General features: G+C 38.6%; 1 pseudogene; it reads left to right on the top strand.

Moving 5' to 3' along the window:
• Window positions 1-1,909: 1,909 nt before the first annotated feature.
• Window positions 1,910-15,104, top strand: part of LOC150004039 (small ribosomal subunit protein uS3 pseudogene) — a 33,811-nt pseudogene continuing 20,616 nt past the window's right edge.

Raw genomic sequence — 15,104 nt, 5'->3', positions numbered from 1 at the left:
ACGTCAGCTTTTCTGAGCAGTGAAAGAAAACACAGACATTACCAAGTGAGGAGCTGCATTCAAAGACCTGAGTCCCTGGGCCCGTCCAGTTTAATGCCACCAATTTTACCTTCACACAGCTTTATTCCTTACGTACGCCTTCAAGATGATGTATCACTGTAGCCAGTCACCTGACTTACAGAAAGATAGTTTTATCTACATGGAATCTTTTTATTTTTTCCTACGAGGCTCATCAGACTTTTCCTCAGTGTTGCCAGAAAGTCCCTACGCATGAGATCGCACGCTCTGCTCATATGTTTTCACTTTTTCTCGATTTCACTCTTCCTGATCAAGGACTATCTTAATGTTCAACTGTCCACTGAGGACAGAATATTCAGAAGAACTCGGAGAATAATTAAAGTGTGGTGGGGAAGCGAGGGAGGGAGCTTATAGTCAAAGTGTCGTTCCACACAACCTCTTCACTCTACTGATGATGAAATCAAAATGCAGAGAATGCCAAGTCCTTTGTTCCCAGAAGGAGGAAAGGAAGGAAGGGAAGGAAGGAAGGAAGGAAGGAAGGAAGGAAGGAAGGAAGGAAGGAAGGAAGGAAGGAAGGAAGGAAAGAGGAAAAAGAGAAAGAGAAAGATGCTTATGTTCATTATAAACTGTCTTTGAAGTTCCAGCCTTAGAGGAAGTCCTGGGTCAGGCAGTAGCTTAGCCCTGGAATGGTGGCTGCTCAGGATCTGCCTCTTTATAGTTGGCATAGTCCTGCATAGCCATGTCCCTCGGGGCTTGGGCTCCCAGTTGTTTGCCTGACTGCTGTTCTCAGCTTCATGTACTCTTCTGGCACACAGAGGAGGGAGGCCAGAGAGCACCTGTTGCTACTTCTAGCAGGTCAACTGTTACTCAGCTCTACTGGTTTCTGACACCCCAAGGGAAGACCACAACATTCTTCTGTATCTTGTCATCTTTTGAGAAACAGCATGAGTTAATTTCCTCCATGAAACCCCACCTGGCCTCCGTAGGCTTCTTCCGCCCACGGCACTAACCCCCATTGCTTATTTGACATTGCCTGTCATTGCTTATTATTCTGCACATGTCTTTTGCACCTGTCTTAGCTTTATGGTGACTTCACGAAGCCTTAATGACGGGAAATGTGTCTCTCGCATCATTGCTCATGTCTGTTGTGCTTCTGGAGATAAAAGCAAATGCTTATGGAATTTATGGAATACTTTCCATTTTTCTCTGCTTCAAAAGTTGTAGTAACAGGAAAAAACTTCTCCCTCATGTTTATCCTCTTATTCACTTCCTCCCCACTCACTGTGACAATGGTGCCTTGAGTGTGACTAATACCAGAGTCACTTTGCATTGGTTTATTCATATACCTTGAATTTTCACCCTCGTAGTTACACTATGAGACAAGTGATATTATCCCCAGTTTTCAAACGAGAACATGGAGGCTCAACAAGATTAAGTAACTTGGCTGGGGTCCTGTTAGGCAAACAGAATGTAGGGCTCTATATTGAGGACAATATCGAGGTTCAATATTCCTGGACAAGCTTGCATTATACGAAGTGTTTCCTACTTACATTAAAAATGCTGAGCCTGGCTGCTGTGGCTCAGTGGATTGAGCATCGGCCTGCGAGCCAAGTGTCGCTGGTTCGATTCCCAGTCAGGGCACATGACTAGGCTGCACGTCAGGTCCCCAGTTGGGGGTGCAAGTGAGAGGCAACCACACAGTGATGTTTCCCTCTCTTTCTCCTTTCCCCTCTCTCTAAAGAAATAAAATAAACAAACAAATAAATAAATAAATTATTTTTTTAAAAATGCTGAGATAAGGCCCAGGTGTAGACGGCACACATTTTAAAGTAGATGTTGTTTACCTTGGCTACCATGGTTTTACTTTCAAGTTTTTCCCCTTAGGGGCAAAATGGTGGCGCAAATAGCCAAGGACAGGGGTTTGTTGCTGATAGCACCTTCAAAGCTGAACAGAACTGAACAAGTTTCTCGCTCAGGAAATGGCTGAAGGTTGCTCCTCTGAAGTTACTCCAACCAGGAAAGAATTCATAGCCACCAGGATGCAGAATGTTCTTGGTGAGAAGGCTGACGGATACAGGAACTGACCAATGTGGTTCAGAAGACGTTGGGCTTCCCTAAGGGCAGTGCAGAGCTTTATGCTGCAAAGGTCTACACTGCCGAGCGGTCTGCATGGCATTGCCCAGGCAGAGTCTCTGCTTTACAAATGCTTAGGTGGCCTTGCTCTGCCGGGGGCCCGCTATAGCATGCTGAGGTTCATCATGGAGAGTGAGGCCAAAGGCTGGGAGTCACAGTGTCTGGGAAACCTTGAGGACAGAGGGTTAAATCCATGAAGTTTGTCAATGGTCTGATGATCCACAGTGGGGACCCTGTGAACTACCACATTGATACCACCGCGCGCCATGTGCCGCTCAGGCTGGGCGTGCTGGACCTCAAAGAGAAGATATGCTTTCTTGGGAGCCAAGTGGTAAGATTGGCCCTAAGAAGCCTCTCCCTGACCATGGGAGCATTGGGGAACCCAGAAATGAGATCCTGCCCACCAGCCCCTTCTCGGAACAGGGGGTAGAAAGTGGAAGCCGCCTGTCACGCACCAGCTAGTAAGCACAGCATAACAAGCGCTCCTTTGCAGCTGGATCTATAGTCTGCATGTTGGTCTATAAAGATCTTAATACAAACTCTTACAAAAGAAAAACAGAAAGAATTTCCCTACTTGTTGATTCTTCTTGCCTGAAACCACTCATGATTTCTCATTGTCCTCATATTCTCTCCTTCCTCTCCTTCTCCCGTCTCACTTACTCAGAACCCTTAAACTCATTGACATTGAAGGATAAGTGACTGCTAAAGCTTAGCATAGTTCTTCTTCCGTAGTCACTTGCAGTTCTCAGGGGGAGAATGTTAAGCAAAACCCATGATTTGTGACTGGTAGAAGTTCAGACCTGCATATACCAGACAATGTGGGAATGTCAAAAAGCACTCCCTGCCTCTTATATTTTCTTTTACAATGAGCCACAAGATCAAAATAAATATTTTGGGGGAGGACATTGCCTGTCCCCTAGGCAGATTTCCAGAGTCATATCCTAGCTTTCCAGGTCCCTGGATCATTCCCTCACAGCGTTAGTCTGTGTGAAATATTGTGCAGTAATAAAATCTACAGGTTGAGTATAAACCAGGTTAGTGTCCCTAAGTGTCTTTAGTTTGAAGTCCAGATGCTTCTCTCAAAACAAATCTCTAGCAACAGTGAAACCAACAGGTGTGGAGCAGGTGCAGTGGGGCGGACACGGCCTCAACCAGGGATTGTATGTTATGTGTCAACGTAGACAAATAAAAATAACTGCTCATGCCATGTCAGTCTTTTATAGTTTCCCTATTAAATTCTTTTACTTGGAACTAAAAGCAAAGTACATTCATCAGTACTTTCTGGTTGAGAATTGTTCCCAACTTCAGAAAATTCTTCCTTTTCATTGTTTTCTTTTCTTTCTTGGTTACTCAACTTAGATTATGTTTTCTTTTTTATCGTTTTCTCCCAGATTCCTCTGCTTTGTGTGATTTGACTGTCTCCACAGCACCTACTCCACCTCCTGTACACTCTGTAGGTACCCTGAGGTCAGGACATGATATATCTGCTCCTGCCTTCAGGCCTGGGTCCTGGTTGACGTGGCCTTAATCATGTCCACTCCTCCCAGTCTCAGTGATTAGATCAGAGATGAGAATGTAACCAGGCTTATTTCAGGGATGTCTAGGCTTTCCATCTAAGTTGGTCCAATCATCGTGAAACCCTTGACTTTTATTTACTGGTTAATGATAGAGAATTTGAAACCTTTTCTTGAAAACATCCAGATGTAAGGCCTATGATGGCAATAGCCATTTTTCTATAGTGAAAAGTGCCAATCTGAAAATGAAGTCTATTCTTGTAGTCTTGAAGGGTAGCAAAGAAGAGGTCATTGCAGAACCTCAGAGCTGGAGCCTTGATCTAACAACACCTGCAGCTACAACTGATCTTTTCATATAAAAAACAACAAATCCTCTTCATTGTTTAAATATATTTCTAACTACAAAAATCATGGTAATTAATATGCCATATATTATCATATATTGATGCTTTCACCACAAGAGCATTCATATACTTTTTCCTTTCTGGTAGTTTTACTTTAAGATATAGCTTACATACAGAGAAACACGCTGGTTTTGAGTATACATTTGGACAACGTATATGCACCTATGTAAATAACATTACCATTAACGTTGGAAAAGATTAGAAAATGGCCACAAATTCTTGAATCCTGAGACAACCACGTGAGGGAGTCTGAGCTGGCCTTCTGGAAGATGGAAGTACATCTGAAGGACAAGCAGAGTAATCAAGCTCAAAGCCTGCCAACAGCCAACCACACATGCGAGAGAAGCTCTTCTAGATCACTCACACGATACAGAAGTATGTATGAAAGATGCATGAGATCAGCTGGGCTCGTCAGATAAGAAACACTACCCTGGTGACAAACAAAATCATGAGCCAATAAAGTGAGTGTTGCTTTAAGCTCCTAGGCTTTGCAATGTTTTGATACACAGTGAAAACAAATTAAAAGAAAAATGTAGAAACTTTCCCTCACCTTCGGAAGTTCCTTCATGCCCTTTTCTGTTAGGTCTCACCCCACCAGAAGACAACGCTCTTCTCATTTCTATCATTACAGTTTATTTCTACCTGTTCTTAAACTTTGCATGAATAAGTTCATACATGGTGCACTTGATGTCTGACTTCTCTTACTCAACATAATGTTTTTGAAATTCACATTTTGTGTGTATATTTTTTCATTGCTGAGTAGTGCAATCCATTTATCCATACTCCTTGGGGAACCTTGGGGTTGTTTCCATTTTAAATTATATTAATCTCCTAATCAAGCAGAGTTGGGTGTACTGGTTTGTTTTGTATTTTATTTGTTTTTGCCTGGTTGGTTGAATGTAGCTACTAGAGTTAACTATTAGATCTTCCTTTATGATTTATTTTAGGAATTCCTAGCAGTATTTATAGTGACATTACCTTGAAACCAGAGCTGTAAAATGCACAAATGTTAAGTGGCTTTATTATTGAATTCTTAGACTTTTAGTTGATTTTTCATTTGACACCATAATCAGAATATGAAGATAACAACTCTAATGACAAAGTACTAGAAGGAGCAGGGACACTGAAATTTTTCTTATATATTATTTGGTCTGTTCATGCTGAAAAATCTCTATTTTACTGGGTAATTATTCTTACTTCCCCCCTATGCCACTCTAAAGTTACTGTCCACAGAGAGCTTTGAAAATCAAACCTTCGTTGCTGTGTCAAACTAATTAAATATTTATTTTCTTCTCATTGTGAGTATTGATTAGTTAATTTCTAAAGTACATATTGTTCAAATTCTCTACCTAATTACCTCTTGGAAATAAGTGTTTTATTCTAGAAAGGACACTTTATATATAAAAAGCTTAGCCTGGTGCCTACCACTTGGTTGGTACTTGATATACATTATTTTGCTTTCTTTTTCATCCTGGTAAATGCAAAGGCATAGTTAAGGACCAGTGGGCATGCTCATGGACATGAATGTGGCAGGAATAATGGCTTTTCTCATTATGCTCAAGTCAAAGAAATAATGCCAGTTCTTGTACACAACTGTGATTGACGAACAAGTCGGTCAATTCTGCAAAAGCTGGATGAATAGAGTTTATTCATCCAAGACAAAAGGCTTGGATATACAGCCTACAGTAATTTTAGAGAATTCTGACTTCTTACTCAAATTCTTTGTCTATAAATTATAGTTTTAACAATGTATTTGAATGTCAATGTGATGAACAGATTCTACATGGAAGGCAAGAAGACACTGGAAATCACGATTTCTTGGGGGAATAATAACCTATATTTATATTGCGTTTTAGGGTTATTTCACTCTGCTACTTTTGGAGAGACTAAGACATTTTGTACCCTGTACTTCCATAAATTCATTATTGCTAGAAAAGAACAATCTATCTTCACATTTGACTGTTCCTCAACCTGAAGAATGAGTGTGATCTCTATTGCTGAAAATAAAAAGTTTTCAGAATTTGCTGGAATGAATTGTAAATGTGTATAAATACACAACAGATTTGGTGATTGGCACATGTCTGGGTTTGGTGGTAACCCTGCTATTTCCCTCTTAGACCTGTGTGCAAAAAACCTTAAGCTCTGATTAACGGCAGGGGAACCGCAAAGACTCACTTGGGAACACTTTTTCAGGCCTTGGAATACTATGGAGAAAAATCCTCTTTTAAAAAAATAATGCTTGTTTGTTTTCGCATAGCTTTGAGCAACATTACAAATAGAGATTTAAAATGAAAAGGGGCCAGGCATACAGAAAACAAACAATCTTTCTGATTGGCCACATTATGCCACCGTTGAAACACAAATAATGTGAATAAGGCAAGATGAATATAAAGAATGTTTTCGAGAGGACCTTTACCTTAACGGCTGCTTCTTTCATGTTTGCTGTTATGACCTAAGTGATTTTTTTTTTATATGGCTGGGAATTTTCTTCTTTGTGTAAAATTCAATATGTTGAAGAGTATTTATGTCATAGAAGAATGATCTAAGGAAATGTAGTATCTTCTCTCAAATTATTATGAGTTTGCCATATACTTTAACCAAAAGTAGTGTAGACTTGCTAAGTAATCTTCCCTTAACAGAGCTGCCAGATTAAACGATACTATTCATTCCTTGTATTAATCACACTGGCTAAACCCACAGCAGGCTTTTCTCTATGTGACCACACACCCTATTCTCATCAAATGAGCTGAATGCTGACAAAGTGTCAAGCATGGTGGTTCCCAAATCCTTTGTGCCAGTTACACTTCATAGTCATTATGTAATTTAATCACTTATCAAGAAAACCAATTTAATATGAGCTTGAAAAAAGAAAGTTGTTTCTAAGAAAAATAAGCTCTATATTTTTCAAAATATGAAGGATCTCTCTATACCATTAAAAAAGCTGCAGGATAGCCCTGGCTGGTGTGGCTCAGTGGATTGAGTGCTGGCCTGTGAACCAGAGGGTCGCCAGTTTGATTCCCAGTCAGGGCACATGCCTGGGTTGTGGGCTGGTTGTCCGGTTGGGGGGTGCATGTGAGGCAACCACAGACTGATGTTTCTCTTCATCTCTTTCTCTCTCCCTTCCCCTCTCTCTAAAAATAAATTTAAAAATCTTTAAAAAAAATGTTGTAGGATATAGATGGATAAGACAACTGTAAAAAAAAAAAAAGTAGAGAAAAAACTATAAAAATGTATAATGTCTCTGCACCCAGGTTGCTTTGCAAGTATCCTTTCACAGATTCTACTACAACTTAAGGAAAGCAAACATGGAAATATCACAGATCCATTGTCGGTACGGTTTTCATAAGAGAGATGATGCAGATTTCAAATCAATGAAATATCACTCAAAAAAATTTCTTGGTCTTACCTGAAAATTTTAGTCCATAAATGTGCTTTTTAAAAATTGTAACTGAGATTAAATATTTACATATCTTTCTTATTGTTCTTCTCTTTATCTGATTTTTTGATTAATTGACTTACTATGAGTTTAAGATAAGGAGTCTTCTACTCTATAATTATTTTTTAAATCCCAATAGCAGTGCCATGAGGAATGTAGGATAAAATTATCATTATTTAGATGTAAAATGGAATTCTGTATCTTCAGAAATCTAGTTAAAATTTGTTTCCAGTCCCACCTTCTGTATATAAAAACTCAAAGAAACCCATCTTCTTTCTTATAATTAATAACTTTTCTTGGCAGCCTGTTTCTAGACCCTGAATCCACATGTAGTTCTAGTGTCATTATCCTGGATAAGTTGGGAGGAGCAGGAAGCTAAATAAAATATGGATGCAAGGATGTTAGCGCAATGCCTGGCATTCTTTCAAAGTCAGTAATTATTGTTATTAAAATTTTTATTATTTTCATCACTATAATGCCTATGCATAGTGGTGCATTTCCTATTTTATCTGTTAAAAAATGAGACTCACAAAGGTTAAGTGGTTTGATTCCCCAAATTACACAAAAGTAAGCAGCAAGACCAGGAATTGAAACTGGTTCATTTGCTCTTCCAAGCCTGAGGTCACTGCAGCATATTTATAACGCATTGAAGGAAAAATGAAGGCTTCCCTGAGCATGCATAGAGGGCCACCAATTTAAGTTAGGGGAAAAATGTTTCCAGTTTCTTTTCCAACACTTATCAACTGTGTTTTATGTTCCAGTCTCAATGGATCTGTTGTTATTTTCTACTGATGTTTGTTGTTTCTCTTTTCTTTTATTTAACACCTCCCCCTCCTCAAAACAATCCATTTTCCATTGTGGAAATCCTATGTATTCCTTGTGGACCCAGGTAATTTATCAAAATATCTGGTTGAAAAAAAGATACAGACATTTAATAATGATTGATACTAAAAAAAAGCCATAATAGAACAGAATAGAGTGCCCTGAAATAAACCCGGGTCTATATGGACAACAAAGATTTGACAAAGGAAGAAGGAACATAAAATAGAGTGAAAATAGCCTCTTCAACAAATGGTACTGGGAGAACTGGACAGGGACATGCAAAAAATGAAACTAGACTACCAACTTACACCCTACACCAGAATAAACTCCAGATGGATAAGAGACTTAAATATAAGCTGTGACACCATAAAAGTCCTAGAGGAAAACACAGGCAGGGAAAATCTCAGATATCCCACGTAGCAATATTTTCACTGATATATCTCCTAGAGCAAAGGAAATAAAGGAAAGAATAAACAAATGGGACTACATCAAACTAAAGAGTTTCTGCTCAGCAAAAGAAAATGTCAGCAAGATGAAAAGGGAACAAACCATATGGGAAAACATATTTGCCAATGATAACTCAGACATGGGATTAATCTCCAAAATACATAAAGAACTTATAAGACAACACCAAGAAGATAAGACAATCCAATCAAAAAAATGGTCAAAGGACCTGAACAAACAATTCTCCAAGGAGGATATACAGAGGGTCCAAAGGCATATGAAAGAATGCTCAACATGACTAGTCATCATAGAGATGGAAATAAAAACCACAATGAGATACCACTTTACACCAGTCAGAATGGCCATCATCCACAAATCAACAAACAACAAGTGCTGGCGAGGATGTGGAGAAAAGGGAACCTGAGTGCACTCTTGGTGGGAATGCAGACTGGGCAGCCACTGTGGAAAACAGTATGGAATTTCCTCAAAAAACCAAAAATGGAACTGCCTTTTGAACCAGTGATTCCACTCCTAGGATTATACCTGAAGAATCCTGAAACCCCAATTCAAAAGAACCTATGCACCCCTATGTTCATAGCAGCGCTGTTTACAATAGCCAAGTGCTGGAAACAGCCTAAGTGCCCATCTGTAGATGAGTGGATCAAAAAACTGTGGTACATCTACACAATGGAATATTATGCAGCAGAGAGAAAGAAGGAACTCCTGCCATTTGTGACAACATGGATGGAACTAGAGAATATTATGCTTAGCAAAATAAGCCAGGCAATTAAAGACAAATACCATACGATATCACTTAATACAGGAAACTAATCAACAATGCAAATGAGCAAAATAGAACCAGAGGCATGTAAATAAGGAGCAGACTGGCAGTGAACAGGGGGGAGGCGGGTGGGGGGAGGGGAGAAGGGGGAAAGAAGGGGAAAGGTTTAGTCAAAGAACTAGTATAAATGGCCCAGGGACATGAACAATGGGGTAATGGGGTCGGTTGGACTGTGGGAGAAGGAGTGGGCGTGGTGGGGGGGAGAATGGGGGGAAAAGTGAGACAACTATAATAGAAAAATTAATTAATTAATTAAAAAAAGAAAAGCCATAATAATAAACAATATTTATTGAATATTTCTCCTGTACTATGCAATGTTCTAAGTAACGGTTATAGCCTGAAGGTTTGTGTTACCCCCAAACTCATATGTTGATAACCTCATGCCCCAGGTGATGTTATTAGGGGTTGGGACCTTTGGGAGACAATCAGTGATCTTCTAAAAAGAGACCTCAGAGAGGCCCTGTGAGGACATAACAGGAAGTCATCAGTAGGTGACAGGGAAGAGGGCTTTTACCAGAACCTTACCATGCTAGTACTCCGATCTTGGTCTTCCAGCCTTCAGAATGGTGAGAAATAAATTTCTGTTCTTTATGAGCTACTCCTCTGTGGAATTGTTATAGTAATCAGAAAAGAATAAGGGAGTAACATAGCAGTATTCTAATTCAGGAATTCTGACTCTGAAATCTAAATTCTTCGTACTGTATTCCATTTGGTAAGTAGTCAATGTATTTGACAGATTGCCTGGGGCAATTTATCTTTCTCTAGAATTAGTGTGTATCTATCAAGCCCAGGGTAAGGGTTTTACCTGGAGTTGAAACCTTTCCATGAAGCAAAAGAAATAATTTTTGAGCCACTAGACCCTTGAAGTTTGATTAGGAAACTAAGATGTTTTCAGCATGAAAACAGAAACATGAAAATGATAATGAAGTTGTTATTCAACTCTGAAAGAAAATGCCCTTGAAAAGAACATAGCCTAGACTTCAGGGACAGAAGAAAGTTGAAAGCAATTTAGAATGAAATAAAGCTTAATGGAGTTCCCCTTCTTATATCCCCCCAAATCTTCCATATACAGGGTATACTTCCTAAATCAGAAAATATTTTTTGCTATTTTTGTCTTTATAAGTTAGTATTTACCTTTGTTCTGATCATTTAATTTTTAAAATAATGGATTAAATTAAGGTAAATAAAATAAATTTATTTATTTTTCATAAATCTGTTTCAGACAAGGCTAAAAATTTTAAATGTGTAAATTACTGTACTAAACAGAATTTGTATTAAGTTGCATGAGATGCATTCTTCAGCCCTGGATGGTGTGGCTCAGTGGATTGAATGCCGGTCTGAGAACCACAGGGTCACTGGTTCAATTCCCAGTCAGGGCACTTGTCCAGGTTGTGGGCCAGGATCCCAGTTGGGGGTGCATGAGAAGCAAGCACACATTGATGTTTTGCTCCCTCTCTTTCTCCCTCCCTTCTACTCTCTAAAAATAAAAAAAAAATATTTTTTAAAGTATTCTTCAGTTGTATAAAAGATCTTCATGAAGTAGTTCTGCTGTCTTTTTAAAACATTATATGAGTAGACACTTAACCACAAACATAAAAATTTACACAATTGTTTAATAATGCCTAATAAAAATGCTTGCCAGTCCCAATTGAGTAACTGATGGACAGATATTTAACAACTTGAATTGTTAACATATTTTGGCATCAAGTGTTTTAACTGGCACAAAAATAAAATTTTTATTACTGCTACTAATTATCTTTTTTCACACTCATTAGTCATAAGAAAAAGTTTATTGTTATTTAATACTTAGAATTACATATTTAATAAGAAGTTCGTGACCATTATAGATAATTAAACTTTGAATAAGGAGTACATGCCAGACAAACTCGAGAATGGAATATAAGTATAGACTAGAAATCTGATAGCCTGAGTGTGTAGTGTAATACCTGGAACATAGATGATCAGTAAATTTGTCAAAACCAAAAGAACAGAACACAAAGAGTAACCAACAATATTTGAAAGAATCCATGGCACGCTCTCATATTAAATATCTTGTCAAATTATGTGATAGTCTACCAAGATAGGTTTAAAACTGAGGACTACAACCTACCCTTTTTGAGTACAAATTCTTTTTTAAAAGTGATACAAGTTCTGTTCAGAAGATATCCAGCCACGTAATATGAAAAATGGGGACATTTACTGAAGAAGAGATAAGAAACATTGTACATAGGACAATGATGTCTCCATTCCCTTCAAAGTAGGCACCTTGGGACCTCACACAGTTCTTCCAATCTCCATCAGCTGCCTTGTTGTATTTTCCTGAATCTCACTGAAGATCTGAAATCTCTTCCTTTTCAAGGTGATTTTAGTTTTGGGAAAAGCCAGAAGTTGTAGGGCACCAACTATGGGCTGTAGTGGGGTTGAGTCACCTGGGTGATTTGATGTCTTGCCAGAAATCTCGTTATGAGATGTGAGGCATGAGCAGGCACATTGTTATGATAAAGCTGCCAATTACCAGTTGCCCATAGCTTCAGCCTTTTGAATCATCTGAATAATTTCTGTGGAGGAATGTTCAAACTTAATGCAAAATTTGATGCAGATTCGTTGCTTTGCTTAGTCATTTTGAATGCGACAGCCACACAGTACACACACTCACTTAACGATGTCTACCACCTCCACTGACTAGTAACGTTATCATTGTTCATGCATGCACATCCCAGTCCACGCTCCTTGGCTGCCAAGTTATGTTGATGTTGCAGAAACCATTCTCGTTATATTAACAATGGCTGAACTTTTTCCGGACAGGCCTTGTATTCAGTGGAAGTATATCTAAACTATTTTGCACAGTATAGGGTAGTATTTAATTGTGTTTAGGAGGAAAGTTTCCAAAATCATACTATATGAGTTTGAATCACCATTCTCTTGTACTGTTAAATCGTGTAAGTTAATCATTATGTCTCATTGGGAAATTGCTCTGTGCCTTGCACTAACTTCCCCATGAAATAGGAATTGTCATAGCACTTTTTCATAGAGTAGTGATCCTTCAATGCCTGGCACATAAACAACAATATATAGATGCCGACCTTTTTACTTTTACACCACTTTGTGTGATACTATTTCTATCTTTTGAACATTAAATATTTTGAAAACTCAAGATAAGGAACGGTTGGAAGTAATACTTACTCCATTCATTCAATTATTTAAGGCTGCCTAGCTGTAAATAGTAATATCTTAGCTGGACTTTTAGGTTCTGATGCTTTTCAATGGATTTTTCTGTCTTCATCCGTATTTCTCATTTTTCTTTATTTGCCTCTCAGAATCAATTATTCCTTTCTTCTTTTGTGATGCTCTGAATTTTCTTTTAAAGAAACCAACACTCCTATAACCTTAGTATGTATATTTCACCTAAGGATCCACCCTGTTTTATCCCAAGGTTTCTCTTCCTTTGGCTACTGTGTTTCTTTCATATCTGTGCCCAGGGCTAACAGGAGTTCAGAACAATTACTGAGAATGTTTTGGGTAGAACTGGTAGGAGCAAAGTGTATACTTTTTCTTCCTGGAAGCAGCAAATGAAAATTAAGGGAAACTGAATCCTGTCCTTCCTCCTCTCCCCTCCCCACCTTTCCCCTCCCCTCCTCTCTTTTTTAATTTGAGACCTTGACAGTCCCTATGACCATGGTTCATAAACTAATAGGTTCTCTTTGCTTAAGTAAGTTTAATGAACTTTTCTGACACTTGCAACCAATAGAAATTAAAGTGATAGTCTACCCAGGATTAGGTTTACTGGTTACTTTTCCTTATTTTATGTCCTTGTTTCTACCCCACAGCCCCCCAAAGACTTTCTTCATTTGCTATTATTAATCAGTTCTGAAACACGCTAGTTATCTTACCACAAATCAATATGCTCTCAGAAGGCTTGACAGAGTTTTGTGACATGTGTATTAAACTTCTTAGACACATTCTTTGTTTTGTAACTTTTTTTCAGAATCTTTGCTCTACTTTGGATAGCTCATGATTCTAGATAGTAACAAATTACTGTAGAATGTCTTTAGAGCCACAGAATCTAGCATCACATCTCAGACTTAATGCTTAGGAGTGCTATATATTTGAAAAGGCTACTTAAAATTTCTTGATGTCATTTCTTCATTTTTCAGAGTGGACACAATAATACCTTAGTTGGTTAAGAGGAGGAGTAAAGATAAAGCCCTCAAAAACCAGGCATGGCCTGTGGTGGCTGCCTATTACATAGACCACATCCTTTTTAGTTGATTTCTTTTTTAAAAAATGTTCTTATGGATTAATTTTAGAGAGAGAGAGACAGGCAGACAGACAGAGACATCAATTTGTTTTTCCACTTATTTATGCATTAATTGGTCAATTCTTGTACGTGCCTCGGTTGGGGATAGAACCCACAACCTTGGAGTATCAGGACAATGCTCTAGCCAACTGAGCTACCCAGCTAGGGCTTAGTAAATATCTAAATGGATGGGATATTCTCAGTTATTTAAATGATAACTATTGACCTATGTACTCTGTTTACATCTTTTTTTTATTTTTTCTCTCCCTAAATGTTTAGTTTAGGATATTTTATTTTCTTCTTTTACCTCACAGGAGAGGTCAGAAAACAGGGGGAAAACAAATGCAAGTAAATGTTATCTTTCTTTCCTAGTTTGTTTTATATGAGACATGTCATAAAAGGCTAAAGCCTTTTATTTCAATAGACCTTAAGAGTTTGGATTTTAGGTAGCATGTTCCTTTGTTCCTGTGCTGCCTCTATGTTTAACACTTGATTTTCTTGCACATACTATTTTCTCAGAGAGCATTTTACTGGATATTTAATTTTCTAGAATGATAGTGACTGAGGTAACCCCTGGTTTCATATCCATTCAGACACACCTGTAATTTCCGAGGAGTTATTATGTGTTTCTGTAGCATTCTAATAGCTTAAAAGTGCCTTAAACACACAAGCTTTCATTGTCAATCTTCCTGTTTTACCGTCTCTCCAATTCAGTCCTGCCTTCTCCACATGGAAGACAGCTAAGAAAACTGCTCAGATTTCCTTTGCTCAACCTCCCTGCTGCCAGCTTTCCTCCCCCCACCCCCACCCCCATCTATCCCAGAGGAAGCCAGAAGGTGCTCGGATTTCCTCTGTGGCTGCGGGTCCCACCTGGCTTCCTCCTCTCCTGTTCGGCAACAGGTGGTTATTTTTGTGCTTTCAGCACTCCCTACCCCCCTGGATGTCGGAATTCATTCCCAGTGGAAAGGCAGACATTTGCGTTTCTTCCAGACTTCAATGGGTAAATTGCCAATTTCCATTTTCTGAAAATAATTTTCTTTTGATGGAAAAAAATCTTGTTCTGAAACCATTCCATTAAACCAAAAAAAAAAGAGGGGGGGGATTTAAAAGGCTGAATCAGTGATTGATCTGTTTGCTGCCCCTTTTCTGATTCCTTTCAACAGATCTCCAAGCATGTGGATCATATCATGTTAAC

Source organism: Furipterus horrens, unplaced genomic scaffold (assembly GCF_987537825.1).
Source record: "Furipterus horrens unplaced genomic scaffold, mFurHor1.1.pri manual_scaffold_7, whole genome shotgun sequence".
NCBI lineage: Eukaryota > Metazoa > Chordata > Mammalia > Chiroptera > Furipteridae > Furipterus > Furipterus horrens.
The sequence above is the reverse complement of the archived record's forward strand: the minus strand, read 5'-3'. Positions and strand labels throughout refer to the sequence as shown.